Source organism: Sarcophilus harrisii, chromosome 3 (genome assembly GCF_902635505.1).
Source record: "Sarcophilus harrisii chromosome 3, mSarHar1.11, whole genome shotgun sequence".
Classification (NCBI taxonomy): Eukaryota; Metazoa; Chordata; class Mammalia; order Dasyuromorphia; family Dasyuridae; genus Sarcophilus; species Sarcophilus harrisii.
In genome coordinates, this window is record NC_045428.1 from 396,134,750 (window position 1) to 396,148,240 (window position 13,491).

Below are 13,491 nucleotides of genomic sequence, written 5' to 3' on the forward strand. Positions count from 1 at the left end.
GGTAGAACATGGAATTTCTCATCTGTAGACTTCCAGTTTGAACTGAATCCAGGGTAGGAGGAAATAAAATCATTATCTGATGTTCTGTGGCTCCTCAAAATGCCTTGGTGATTTCAGACCAGTTCCTACCAGATGAGAGTCAACATTGCAAAACAGCCAGCAACTGGTCTTAACTGGTCCTCTGAGACAGCACACCAAAATCTGTATGGGAACAGAAACTGAACTGCCCTCTCACACTTAAAAGTCAACCCTTTCAGGTCCAGAGCAGGAAGAAAAAAAGAGACTGAGAGCAACTCCCTGCTGTTAGTCACCCAGTTCTTGTAAATCCCAAGGCTGTTAATTCAGCACTTTGCTGGAGAAATAATAATAGAAGTTGTAAGAGGCAAAAAATACTTTGGTTAGGCACTCTTAATTTCTTTTAATATAAGCCTGCAGACTTTTTTCTCCAATAATTACTTGGGAGAAATTGTATATATACTTCCATTTATATGTTATACACTTACATGTGGATATATATGGCGCTTTATAGTTTCAAAGTGTGTTTACATACTTTTCTTATTTGATCCTCCCAACTACACTGTGAAATAAGGGGTATAAGTGTTATTATCCCCCTTTGGGGATACTGAGGGAACCCAGGCTCAAAGCAATTAACTGAAAGCCTTAGGACATAAAGTAAGATATACAAATATTATATGCATTTCATAGGCAAGAGAATTAAAGTTCAAAGAAATTGAGTGAAGTTAGGACTTTTGGCTCAGAGGGTCAAAAAGAGCTGAAACTTGAAATGGGGTCTGTTGACCTTAGTTAGCCAGCTTGCTACTAACCATCTTGTGTAAACATTATATGTTCAATAGGAAGTTAGAGGAAGCTTTTCCCCCAAAAGAAACAAATAAAATTAAAATTTTGTTGACTTCCTTCATTTATTATGCTTGCCTTTGAACTTAATGCTTCTTAGTAGGGCCGCAATACAGTCTAAGACAGATTTCTTTTTACTAGACAGTCCTTTTTTGGTCTAATTGCAGTCAGACAAGATTAGCTAGAGCCTGAATGAAATTTATTTGAGCTCCTGTAAGAAATTCAATGAAAATTGAGAGTTGTCCCAAGAGAATATTTTTCTGATCTTATGATCATAGGGAATCACTGTGGCACATTGGATTTAAATACAACAATTGTTGTTTAGTTGTTTTGATGGGTACAGGTGATGTGTCTGAGGTTTATCACCAAATGATAAGATTGATGTAAGCATCAAATGTTAGGGTTTGGTTACAATGACCATTCTCTTTGGCAAAAGGTAGGTTTATTTGTGAAGGAAGGTTACAAAAAAATGAAGAGATACAATAGACATCAGGAATGGTAAATGTAAAATAAAGTTCAGAGAGCACTAAAGTTAGCAAGGAAAGGGATTTTAAAATTAACAATAGAAAGGACAAGTTCTCCAGGGGAACTCAAAATTAACCAGGAGAAATATTCCATGAGGTGGTTATATGCTCTTAACTGGTAGGCTAAATTAAATCCATAGAGGAATTTAGCACCCTAAAAGAGTTAGTTAGCTTTAAGGAGAAAGACACTGTGAAGTATAGTGGGGGAATGAGAGAAAAGATAAAACATGGCACGAAAAGGCAGAAGTGAAAGACATCATGAGACAACCTGTGGCAGGATTTACCCAAAAGGAGTACAGCAGAGATGGTGTGGGCCATGGACAGATTTACAGGGGAAGTTTAACATCAGGGGGGTTGACATAACTTGGATTTCTGACTGAACACAGCTACCCATGACCTCCACAGAGGAAAGGGCTATAAGGTTGAACTGATCCCTATCAGTGCCCTTTCCTGCTTGCCTGAGGGAGTAAATTTATCAGTATTTCAGGCTCTTTCTGCCAAGTTCAGCTAGGAACCCAGGCCCTCATCACAGGGATGCAGAAGCACTGAACCCAAAAATATATTAGTGTTCCAAGACTCTTCTCATATGGTCCATCAAATGTTGGGGATCAGGGGTTTAAACCCTCAAAATATATTGGGGTTTCAGGCTGGTGTCATGAGGTATCTCAAAAGAATTTGTAGGCTTAGACCGTCTCCAAATCAAGAGGTAAAGATTTTATTTTACTGCAGGGCAATTTCTAAAAGGGAATTTTAGCCATTAACATGGGGAAAGGCAATCAATAAGGGGAAAGATGCCATAACAAGGGGAAAGAAGCTATAAGGCAGGCTTCTTCTGACAACTGCTCCTCCCTATGACCTAAAAGACCTAGAATCTTTCTGTTGGGAGGGTCTTATTCATTATCCCCATTACTTTCAGTTGTATTCCCTCCCAGTGCCCCAGTGACTCTAATTTGGGGTTTTCTTGGCAGTGATACTGGAGTAGTTTGCTATTTCCTGTTCCAAATTATTTTACAGATGAGAAAGAAATTAAGTGATTTTCCTAACTCACATAGCTAGTAAATACCTGAGGCTAGATTTGAACTCAGGAAGATGAATCTTTCTGACTCCAGGCCCAGCATCGTATCCACTGCCCCATCTATCAAAACCCAAGTTCACATCCTTGTTCTATCCTTTTATCAGCTGTGTGACTTTGGGCAATTCATTAACTAACTGTTCTAGGTCTCATGTTCTTTATCTATCCAATGAGGATTCATAGATTCTCAGCTCCCTTCCAATTCTGTAAAATTTGAGATCTGGAAAGAACCTTAGAGACCAAGGGTTCATAGATCTTCAGCAATAAGAAAACACAAAAGACCACCTGGTCTACCTCCCATAGCTTTAAAAAAAATGAAATTGGTCCACAGAGAGAATAATAGAGCTATTCAAGAACATATAGCAAATTAATTTCATGTCAAGGGCTGGAACTCAAAGCTGCCAAATGCCCTTCCATTACACTTTTCAATATTCAGGTTTATATTGGGCCAGAATTCTGAAGAAATTCTTATAACAAGATATTAACTCAGTGGAATTGATAAGACAATGGTTATCTAGTTTAGCATGATGATTAATAGTTCTTTAGTTCAATACATGTACTTAGTACTTAATATAGTTCTATAAGATTGACACCTACGATGATGTAATTATAATAGAGTATATAAGCTGGGACAAATTCAGCCAGAGACATTCATTCCATCTCCCATCTTTGTGGTGGCTGGAGGCTGAAGCACAAACCCTCAGACTCAGACATTCATTCCATCTTCCACCACAGTGAGGGACTGGAATAAACTCAGGGAAGTCAGAGGATTGGAAGCTAGAACATAAGCTTCTGGACTCAGGGGGATTTCAAGACAGAGACCATCTTGGTGTTCCTCCTGCCTCTCCCATAGAAATCAAGACACATTCTGGAAGATCTCCAGAAAACTAGCCTAGACCTCAGGCAAGAAGACAAGACTGTGAAGGAGACAATAAAGAATTTGGACTTTATCTCTGGCTATCCTCTGGGTGATTACTCTGCTGAAATGAAGGCTGGTCCATAAGATCTCCAGAAAACCAACCAGAACAGATTGCTTCAAGTCCTGTGGCAAGAGACAGAGACACAGAGAGACAGAGACAAAAAGACATACAGAGAGAGTTTCTTTGTAGAATAATTGATGTTCACAGAGAACATTTTCATGGTACCTATTTTGTTTCTGTTCCCCTTTAGAAGTCTCAAGCAGAGAGTAGACTGTTGAGTGCTAAATTTTATGTTAGATTGATGGCCATTTTGAAACCAGGATGGTAACTTTAAAATATAAAACTAACTCTATATTTAAGGATAGTTTATGGGCAATAATTATATCCTGCCACATGCATTATGGTGAAATTGCATGTGTTGTATCAAAAGTGTGTATGAGATGAAGAAAACTTTGAAAGCAGATAGAGTGCTGGGGAGACCTGATTTCAATTCCAAGGTCAGGCATTTACTGTTTGGAATCTGGGCAAGTCATTTAATCTCTATCTGCCTCAGTTTCCTCATCTTTTAAAGTGGAGATGAGAATAGCACCTGCATCCTAGAGTTGTTGTGAAGATCAAATGAGAAAATATTTTCAAAGTATTTTGCAAATCTAAAAAAGCTGTAAAATGCACATTGTTAGCTATTGCTATTACAAGTATTGGAGTCATAGATAAGTGAAATGTTATGTATACCAAGGACTGCTAGGTGAAGCAATGGATAGAGCACTGGGCCCAGAATTAGGAAGACTTAACTTCAAATTCAGCTTCAGAAAAGCTAGTTTTGTGACCCTGAGCAAGCCACTTAACCCTGCTTTTGCCTCAGTTTTCTCATCTGTCAAATAAGCTGGAGAAAGAAATGGCAAACCATTTCAGTATCTTTGCCAAAACAACAAACAAACTCTACACGGGGACATGAAGATCAGACATGATGGAATAACAACAATAGGTATACTGTATCTTGATTATACCAAAGCTTTTGGCAAAATGCTTCATGATTTTCTTGTGGACAAAATGATAATCTTCACACTGGACAATAATACAGCTGGACAATTTGCAATTGGTTGAACCAGAGTGTAGATAATGAATGGGACTCCTAAAAAGGAGTATTAGTGGCTTTGTCAAAGGGCTCTATTATTGACCCCATCCTGTCAAGCATTTCTTTGTGATATAAATAAATAAATAGAATATATGCTTATCAAAATCTGAAGATGATCAAATGATAGATAGGAATAATATCTAGATGATAGTTGACAAATTCAAGATTCAAAATAATTTTTTCCAGGCTATAATGCTGGGCTGAAGCCCAAAAGATGAAATTTAACAGAGTTAAATGCCCTGAATTTAGATTTTTTCACATGAACCAACATAGTTCAGGTTCAACTGAAAAAGCAGTTCAGATGTTTTAAATGACCCCCCAAATCAAAATATTTCTTCAAATATCCATGATTTTATCCATCTAGATTCATCTACTAACAGAGATAGTACTCTCTTTAGCAGACTATTCATGAGAAATCCTGGGGCTATAAGGGAAAAAAATAGATGTTTATCTATCTATCTATATATCTATCTATCCATGTATCTATACTCCAATGACTAAAGCCCCTTCCTAACTTTTTTGGGAATGATAGACTTAATAAAGTTCTTTACCCAGCCCATATTTGAATTTTTTTTCAATGTGGTAAAAATTGCCAGAGTTTATGCTCTGTTGACATAGAGTTAAAGAAGAATCACTTTATGCCACAATGACATACTAGAGCAAGACTTCAGTGTAATTATATATATAGCATTTATATAGCTCTTCAGGTTGGCAGAGAGCTTCACAAACATTACCTCAGAAGATATTACCAGATAATTCTAAGACTATGTCCATCCCAAACCTATGGGTATCTTTAAACAACTTTTGAGATATTGATTAGCATATCTTTAGATAGGTCTGGGATCCTTTTCTGCCAGGTGCTTGCCATCTGGTTCCTGACTCCTCCCTCTTGATTTTGTGGCTTTACATCTCTGATCTCCCTGACAAACCCCCAAGGTTATATTTCCCCTCTAAAAGATCTGCTTATGATAAAGATCTTTGCTAAGTCCTTTTCAGAACTAAGCTGGCTATGAGGTACTCTCTTCTTCTCCTTCATAGTGCCTTCCCTCTAATGGCACCTCTCCTTACTCTAGCTAACTCTGGTCACTCTAATCTGCCAGTCAGTGGTTTACTCCCATGTCATGGAGTATTTCCTTTCTCCTTGTTAATTGTGAGTTCCTCTGGGGAACTTGTCTTTTTCCTTGCTAACTACCTGCTCTCCCAACTTTATTTTATGCTTGCTGCTCCTGTTGCCTATTTTATCTCTTATTTTGTCTGTAAACTCTTCTCCTAAAGAAAAAAAAAAACTCTTCTTTCTTTTGGCAAAGAGAATGGTCATTGTAAAATTGTCACAGTTATTCCAAACGAGGTATTCCTACTTCAACCTCATCAGTAGGTATTTGGCCAACTTATTTTACCTTGAAGAAACAGGTAGAGGCTAAATGACTTGCTCAAAAAATATAGTTAGTGTCTGAGGCTGGATTTAATTTCAGGTTTAATGTCTTATCATTTGTATCCCCATAGTTGCCCATTCATGGGAAATAATAATCCCAATCTAATCCTGGCTGGTCAGACTATGCACAAAAAATCATAGAACTTCAGAGATGGATGGGATTTCAGTAGCCATTGCGACTCATTCATAATCAAAAGAGCATCCCTATCACAATACAATACCCTGTACAAATGGCCATCCAGTCTTTGCTTAAAGAGCTCTGAAGATCACTTCCCAAGGCAGTTCATTCCACTTTGGGAAAGCTCTAATCATTAGCAGTTTTGAACTGATATTAAATTTCAGTGAGCATATTTGCGACTTATATGTATTGATTTTCATTGTGTCCTCTGGGGCCAAACAAAACAAATTTAATCTCTCTTTCTACCCTCTTTCCTTCCTTCCTCTTCTTCCTTTTTTCTCTTCTTTCCCTCTTTTCCTTCCCTTTTTTCCTTTCTTCTTTCCTTCCTCCCCTCCCTCCCTCTCTCCCTCTTTTTCTCCTTCCTTCCCTTCTTCCTTCCTTCCTTCCTTCCTTCCTTCCTTCCCTCCTTCCCTCCCAATTGGGCAACATAGATCTTTTCTTTTATTTCCTTTTTCCCCTCCTTTCCTTTCCCTTCCCTCTGTACACATTGGGCACCATACCCTTACCTGCTTTGCCCAAAGAAATGTAAATTTTGACCGCTAAAACCATGCAAGATATCTTGAGGTTTATAGGCTAGGACCAGGCATTAAACCCAAATCAATCTAGCTCTCATTGATTAACCACCAGGTCAAGCCCTACTTGGTCATGGTGTGGATCCTGATTGGCTCAGAGTGAATATCAACAGCAATTGTTTAGTTTTGATCAGAAATCCCAAGGGTCTGCCCCTCCCAGATTGAATTTTTTTTTTGACTAGGTAAAAGAAGCTATTTTCTGCTCATGTTTTACCTAACCTAAATCATTGATTAGACATTGATCGATCAAATTAAGACTTGTTAAAAAGCTCAGTTTAAAAATGTCAAGGTATTTCACCAAAACGAGGACTATCTCTAGTCATCCTGATCTATACCTTGCCACTGGACCCAAATGGTTCCAGAGGAGAAAGTGAAGTTGATGACTTTTCACAACCCTCCCTCACTTAAATCCTATTTACTTGCATGTCATGGCATTACTTCCCTAATGTCAGGGTCCTCTTTGAAAATGAAGGACAAACAACAGCAACAGCAGCAACAATCTTCCCTTCCTCTTTCCTTCTGATCCTTTATTCTTTTCTTCCCTCTTTCCTTCTCTTCATTCCTTCCCTTTTCCTTTCTCCCCTTCCCTTCCTTTCTCTTCTTTCCCTCCTTCTTTCTTTTTTCTTCATGTCCTTTATTAAAAATTTGTGGTTTTGTAATAGTCAAAATGATTTAGTTACTCAGTTAATTTTAAAGCAAGATTGCTGTTACTATATACATTGTTCTCTTTGTTTCCTTTCATTTTGATCTTCATCATTTTTTCTAAGTCTTTTCATAGTTTTCTAAGATCATTGAGCTTATCATTTCTTATAGCACAGTAGTATTCCATCACAACCATATGCCACAATTTGTTTAGTCTTTCCCCAGTTGATAGGGATCCCTGCAATTTCCAGCTCTGGCTCACAAAGAGAGAAAAATGGTTCAAGGAGAGAGAACATAAGAATTGTTGGGCTACTTGAAATTTATGATAAAAATTTATTATATTATTATAAGAAATTATTAAGGAAAATTGTCTTGAAATCCTCCCTTCTTTCTTTTCCTTCTTCCTTTCTTCCTTCCTTCCTTCCCTTTTTCTTTTCTTTTTTTTTCCTTCCTTCGTATTCTATGTAGTTCCAGAGCATAAAATCAAGAAAAGAAAATTTAAGTTTGATATCAGGAAGAAAATCCTATCAAATAAAATGAATTACCTTAAGAGGTTGGACTGCTGGGTATGGTATGTTACTGGGGAAAAAAATTCTCCTTAATACAAAGAATGTTTTTAACAGTTAAAGCTGAGCAGGATTATAATGAGCTGTATGAAAAAGCTGTTGCATGAACCATATGATATGCATAATCCAATGTTAATGTCTCAAGTGTCCAGTGGAATATTGCAAGGATCTATGTTAGGCCCTTTGTCATTTTATATTTTAACAAATGACAAATAAAAGCATTATATGGGATACTCAGCATGTTGACAGACATTGCAAAGCTGGAAGGGATAGCTAACATACTGAACAACAGATTCAGGATCCAAAAGGACCTAAATACACTTGAGCTCTAAGATATAATCAATAGCAATAAATGTAAGAGTCTTGCCCTTGGGTACAAAAACTTCCCAAGTATAAGATGGGAGAAGGGCATGATGAGACACACAACAGGTTTTCTGGACAAGATCTAGTGGGTTTAGTGACCGTAAGTCTAAAATGAGTCATCAGTGTGATGCAGTAGCCAAAACAGATACTGTGCTCTTGGGCTCTATTTAGAAGGGTTTGGCTTCCAGGAATAAAGAAGTGATAATGGCACTGTATTCTGATCTGATAAGACTTCATCTGGAGTATTGGGTTCAGTTCTGAGCAACACAGCTTAAGGAAAACATTAATAAGCTGGGAAATGTCCAGAGGATGGTGAAAGGCTTTGAATCCATGTCATATAATGATCCACTGAAGGAACAGGAGGAGTTTGAAGAAGGGAATCCTTGAGATGAAAAGACTCAGGAGGATCATGATAGTTGTCCTCAACTACATAATGCTCTATCATAAGGAGAGCTAAATTTGTTCTGTTTAGTACTAGAAAGTAGAATCAGAAGAAATGAAATAAGTTTGACAGGAAGGAAGGAAGGAAGGAAGGAAGGAAGGAAGGAAGGAAGGAAGGAAGGAAGGAAGGAAGGAAGGAAGGAAGGAAGGAAGGAGGGAAGGAAGGAGGGAAGGAAGGAGAAAAGGAAGGAGAAAAGGAAGGAGAAAAGGAAGGAGAAAAGGAAGGAGAAAAGGAAGGAGAAAAGGAAGGAGGAAAGGAAGGAGGGAGGGAGGGAAGAAGGGAGGGAAGGAGGGAAGGAAGGAGAGAGGGAGGGAGGGAAAGAGGGAAGGAGGGAGGAAGGAGGGAAAGAGGGAGGAGGGGAGGGAAGGAAGGAAGGAAGGAAAAGAAAAGAAAATTTAAGTTTGATATCAAGGAAGAAACCCTTTCAAGTAGAATGGATTATTTTAAGAGGGAGGGAAGGAGGAAGGAGGGAGGGAAGGAGGAAAGGAAGGAGGGAAGGAAAGAGGGAAGGAGGGAGGAGGAGGAGGGAAGAAGGGAAGGAGGGAGGGAGGGAGGGAGGGAAGGAGAGAAGGAGGGAGGAAGGAAGGAAGGAGGAAAGGAGGGAGGAGGGAAGGAGGGAAGGAAGGAAGGAAGGAGGGGAAAGAGGGAAGGAGGGAAGAAGGGAAGGAAGGAGAAAAGGAAGGAGGAAAGGAAGGAGGGAGGGGGAGGGAAGAAGGGAGGGAAGGAGGGAAGGAAGGAGAGGGGAGGGAGGGAAAGAGGGAAGGAGGGAAGGAAGGAAGGAAGGAAGGAAAGAAGGAAGGAAGGAAAGAAGGAAGGAAAAGAAAAGAAAATTTAAGTTTGATATCAAGGAAGAAACCCTTTCAAGTAGAATGGATTATTTTAAGAGGGAGGGAAGGAGGAAGGAGGGAAGGAGGGAAGGAAGGAAGGAAGGAAGGAGGAAAGGAGGAAGGAAGGAGGGAAGGAAGGAAGGAGGAAAGGAGGAAGGAAGGAAAAGAAAAGAAAATTTAAGTTTGATATCAAGGAAGAAACTCTTTCAAGTAGAATGGATTATTTTAAGAGGTTGGACTGTTGGGTATAGTATAGAGTAGATTCTTTCTAGCATGATTGGGTCAGATTGCTGTTGCTATCTCTTCTAATATCTAATTCTATAAAATTTTGTGAGCTTCCTATCCCTGGACATGTCAAAAAATTTTTCTTCTTTGGGGAGTGGGTAGGGAGCTAATCAGAATTAAGTGACTTACCCAGGGCACATAGCTAGTAAGTATCAAATATGTGAAGTCAGATTTGAACTCATATCTTCCTGACTTGAGGACTTGTGCTCTATCTATTGTGTCATCTAGCTATATAAGTCAAAGTTTAGAAGACTACTTGCCAGAAATGTTATAGAAGAAATCCCTGCATTGCTTTCGGTGGCAAAGAAAATATGATGACCTCTGAAGTCCCACACAACTTCAAGATTTTATTATTCCTCAAAAAATTTTTATAAAACAAAGTTTATGAGGAACTTTTGAATTTCACAGAGTTTCACTACAAAATATTTCTATCAAATTTTTATCTCATTTTCTTTTAGCCAAGATGCTATCAACATCCTGGAATGTCTTTTTTTCCCCTACTGTTTAAAAAGTAACAGAACCAATTGAAACCTGATATAATGGTGCATAGAGCACTAGCCCTGAAGTCAGGTGGACCTGAGTTCAAATCTGGTCTCAGACGCTTTAACACTTCCTAGCTGTGTGACCTTGGGCAAGTCATTTAACCCCAATTTCCTCCCCCCCCCAAAAAAAACACCCTGATATAATGAAAAAAGATGGATTATAAGGGAGAATGAAACCACTCTTAAAACTAGGGTTCTTGCTAGGCATGGTAGCACATATCTGTTATCTCAGCTATCAGAGAGTTTGAGACTAGTGGAACTCTTGAGCTTGGAAATTCTAAACTGCAATGGGCTAAACCAATTGTCTATTTATACTAAGTTAACATCAATATGGTGAGGCCTGTGGGGTAAGGCAAGATAGAAGATGAGGTAGGGAGAGAAGCCAGTCTGCCTAAGCCAGGATAAACCAGCTTAGACCAGAAATGGAGCAGGTTACCATATTTTTAGGATCAGGACTAAGTATAATCTCTATATTTTCAGCTGGGATGAGAGGAAAATTGAGTCTTTAAAAAAATAAATTTAAAGTCTTATCAGGTATAGAATACTTCATTCAGAACAATAAACCTTAGCAGTTCACTTTGATTCAGGAAATTTTTACTTCAAATTAAATCAATTTACTTGTTGGTTTTAGTCTGATCTTGAAAAACCTCAAAAAAATTGTTTTATAAACTATCATTAAGTTATTATATATAAAAGAAGATTCTGGGGGATACAAAGACAAAAGTAAAATCCATGTCTGCTTTTAAGGAGCTTATGATATACTATGAAAATTTTGATATAGCACTTGCTGTCTACAGGGTCCTGTATTGCCTTGACTTGGCTTGAATAAAAAAAGAGGTACCCAAAAAGCCAAAAATAAAACTATTGTCCTTGTCTCAACCACTATTTTCAAAATTTGCAGCCTTGGGCCATCATTTGTATCTCCTCACTGCCAGAACTTTAAATTCTGCTTCTGCTTTTTGGCATAGGTGAGCTTTATCTTAGTTCTTGCCCAAAACCAGACCTCCACATCACCCATTACTTATAGACTCAGCCATCATTTATAGACCATGCTCCCATGACCTACCTCCCTTTTTAGTTGCTTTTTAGGTTATCTTCCCCTACCAGAATGTAAGCTATTTGAGATTGGAGACCAGCTTGTTTACTTGTATTTGTATCTGGTGCTTAGCAGAGTGTCTGGGATATAGTAAATGCTCACTAAGTTATCTATCTATCTACATGTCTATCTACCCATCATCTATGTGATTATCGATCATCCATCTATCTAAAGCCCTTAGAACTCCACAGCCACACACACACACACACACACACACACTTTTTAAAATCTACCATAAAAAGAAGACTGTATTTTTCCATCTCCTTTACTTAGAATGAACTTCTAAATGATCAGAACTGCATCTTTCCCTGTCTAAATTCTAGGTCTATATGGAATGTCCAGGTTATATAGCTAGTCTAGGAAATAGAAAATAGTGTTGATAACAAATACATCTTTCAATATTTGCCTCTTCCTATTCCTGCCATTTTCACATAGATTTAAATTTATGACAGTTGCATAATTTTAAGGAAACCTAAGAGAAGTAAGTGCAGATATTAGTGAGTAGTATCAAATGACAAGTGGTAAGCCCAGCACCATTGTTGGTACCTTCAGAAAGACTTCATGGAAGGATGAATGAGAACAGAAGCCATAGCTTGTGCTCTTTTTATGGGTGACAAAGACATTTTGTCAAGAATTATGCTGTTTGTCCTTCGTTTTGAAAAGAACCAATGACAACACTCTGTGATGTCTTAACTCTCGTGTAAATTGGGTTTGAGTGAAGCAAATTTGCTCAGTCATCAGCCTCACTCTTTCTTCTTGAGTCGTCAGAGTTCAGTGATAAGTCAAAAAAGTATGACTAGCTAAAAGAAAATAACAGGTTACCTTGGCACCTTCCCTGTCTGACCAAGCTCTTAGCATTCCATAGTGCCTACTTCAGTTGCCTTCATGATCACTGGAACAAATTGTTCTCATCTGCCCATTCTATCAGGGGATAAGTCTTCACACATTTCGGGTAGACAAATCAAATTTAATTCACCAGGTTTGAAGCTTTTTTGTTTACCCTCAACATGTTTTACCCCATCTGTCAAAATGGTTTCACTACGTGTGGTCACTGTACATTGTAGAACTTCCAGAATCTACAGGTGAGAGTTGGGTAAAGGTGGACAGCACAACTATATAGGCAACCCTGAAAAGGACTCATGGAGCCCTCATACTGGGTGCTAGTCCTCCCTGAACATCCCATACACTCTAGTTAAGAAATATAAGGGTAAATCCAACAATTTGGTTCTATTAAAAGAATTATGCCTCACATAAGTGAACTTTTCAGTCTTTAAGAGAAAGTAAGTTCCCAAAGACATCAAAGTATACTGTCCCCTTGATTGCAAACTTGGTACCAGGAGATCTTTACTGCTTAGTATTTTTATAATTTATACTGCATTCCAGCATCCTTCCAGAAAATTGTCTGCCAGAACAGATAAGAGTAATAATAATCACGATAATAAGGAGAATGTCTTGGGTTCATAAAGCACCTTCCTCCTAAAGGCTCAAAGTGCTTTCACGTCTATTATCTCATTCATCTTCTCAACATCCCGTGAAGTGGGTCAGGGCAGACAGCACATTGGTGACAATCTATCCCATCAGGTCCATAATGTTTCTAATGGAGATTTTAGGAGACATCCGTCTGAGTTCCAGGCATTTTCCAGCATTCACATCCTCTGACTCAAACAATCGTTTGCCTAATTATTTTTTCTCCTTTTGGGTTTTTTCCAAAGTGCATTACAGTCTTTAATTAGTTCCAGTTATGTGATCTCAGAGTCTAGATTCCCTGTAATCACCTGTCAGTTTGTTTGTTAGGACTTTTATTTTTGTGAGGTCCTTAAATCTAATAGCTCTGCTTTACCAACCACGGATCATTTTTATCATCTTTCCCTCCTACTGCATAGAGGAGAAGATGAGTCACAGAGGCAAAGAAACATATCCAAGAGCAATGGGCTTTATCTTGAATCTCCTCCGAATGGAAGGATGGCATTTCAAGTGATACTTTGTTTTTTTGAGTCACTTAGGTCCTATTTAGGACTACCTGTAAGATCCTTTAACCAT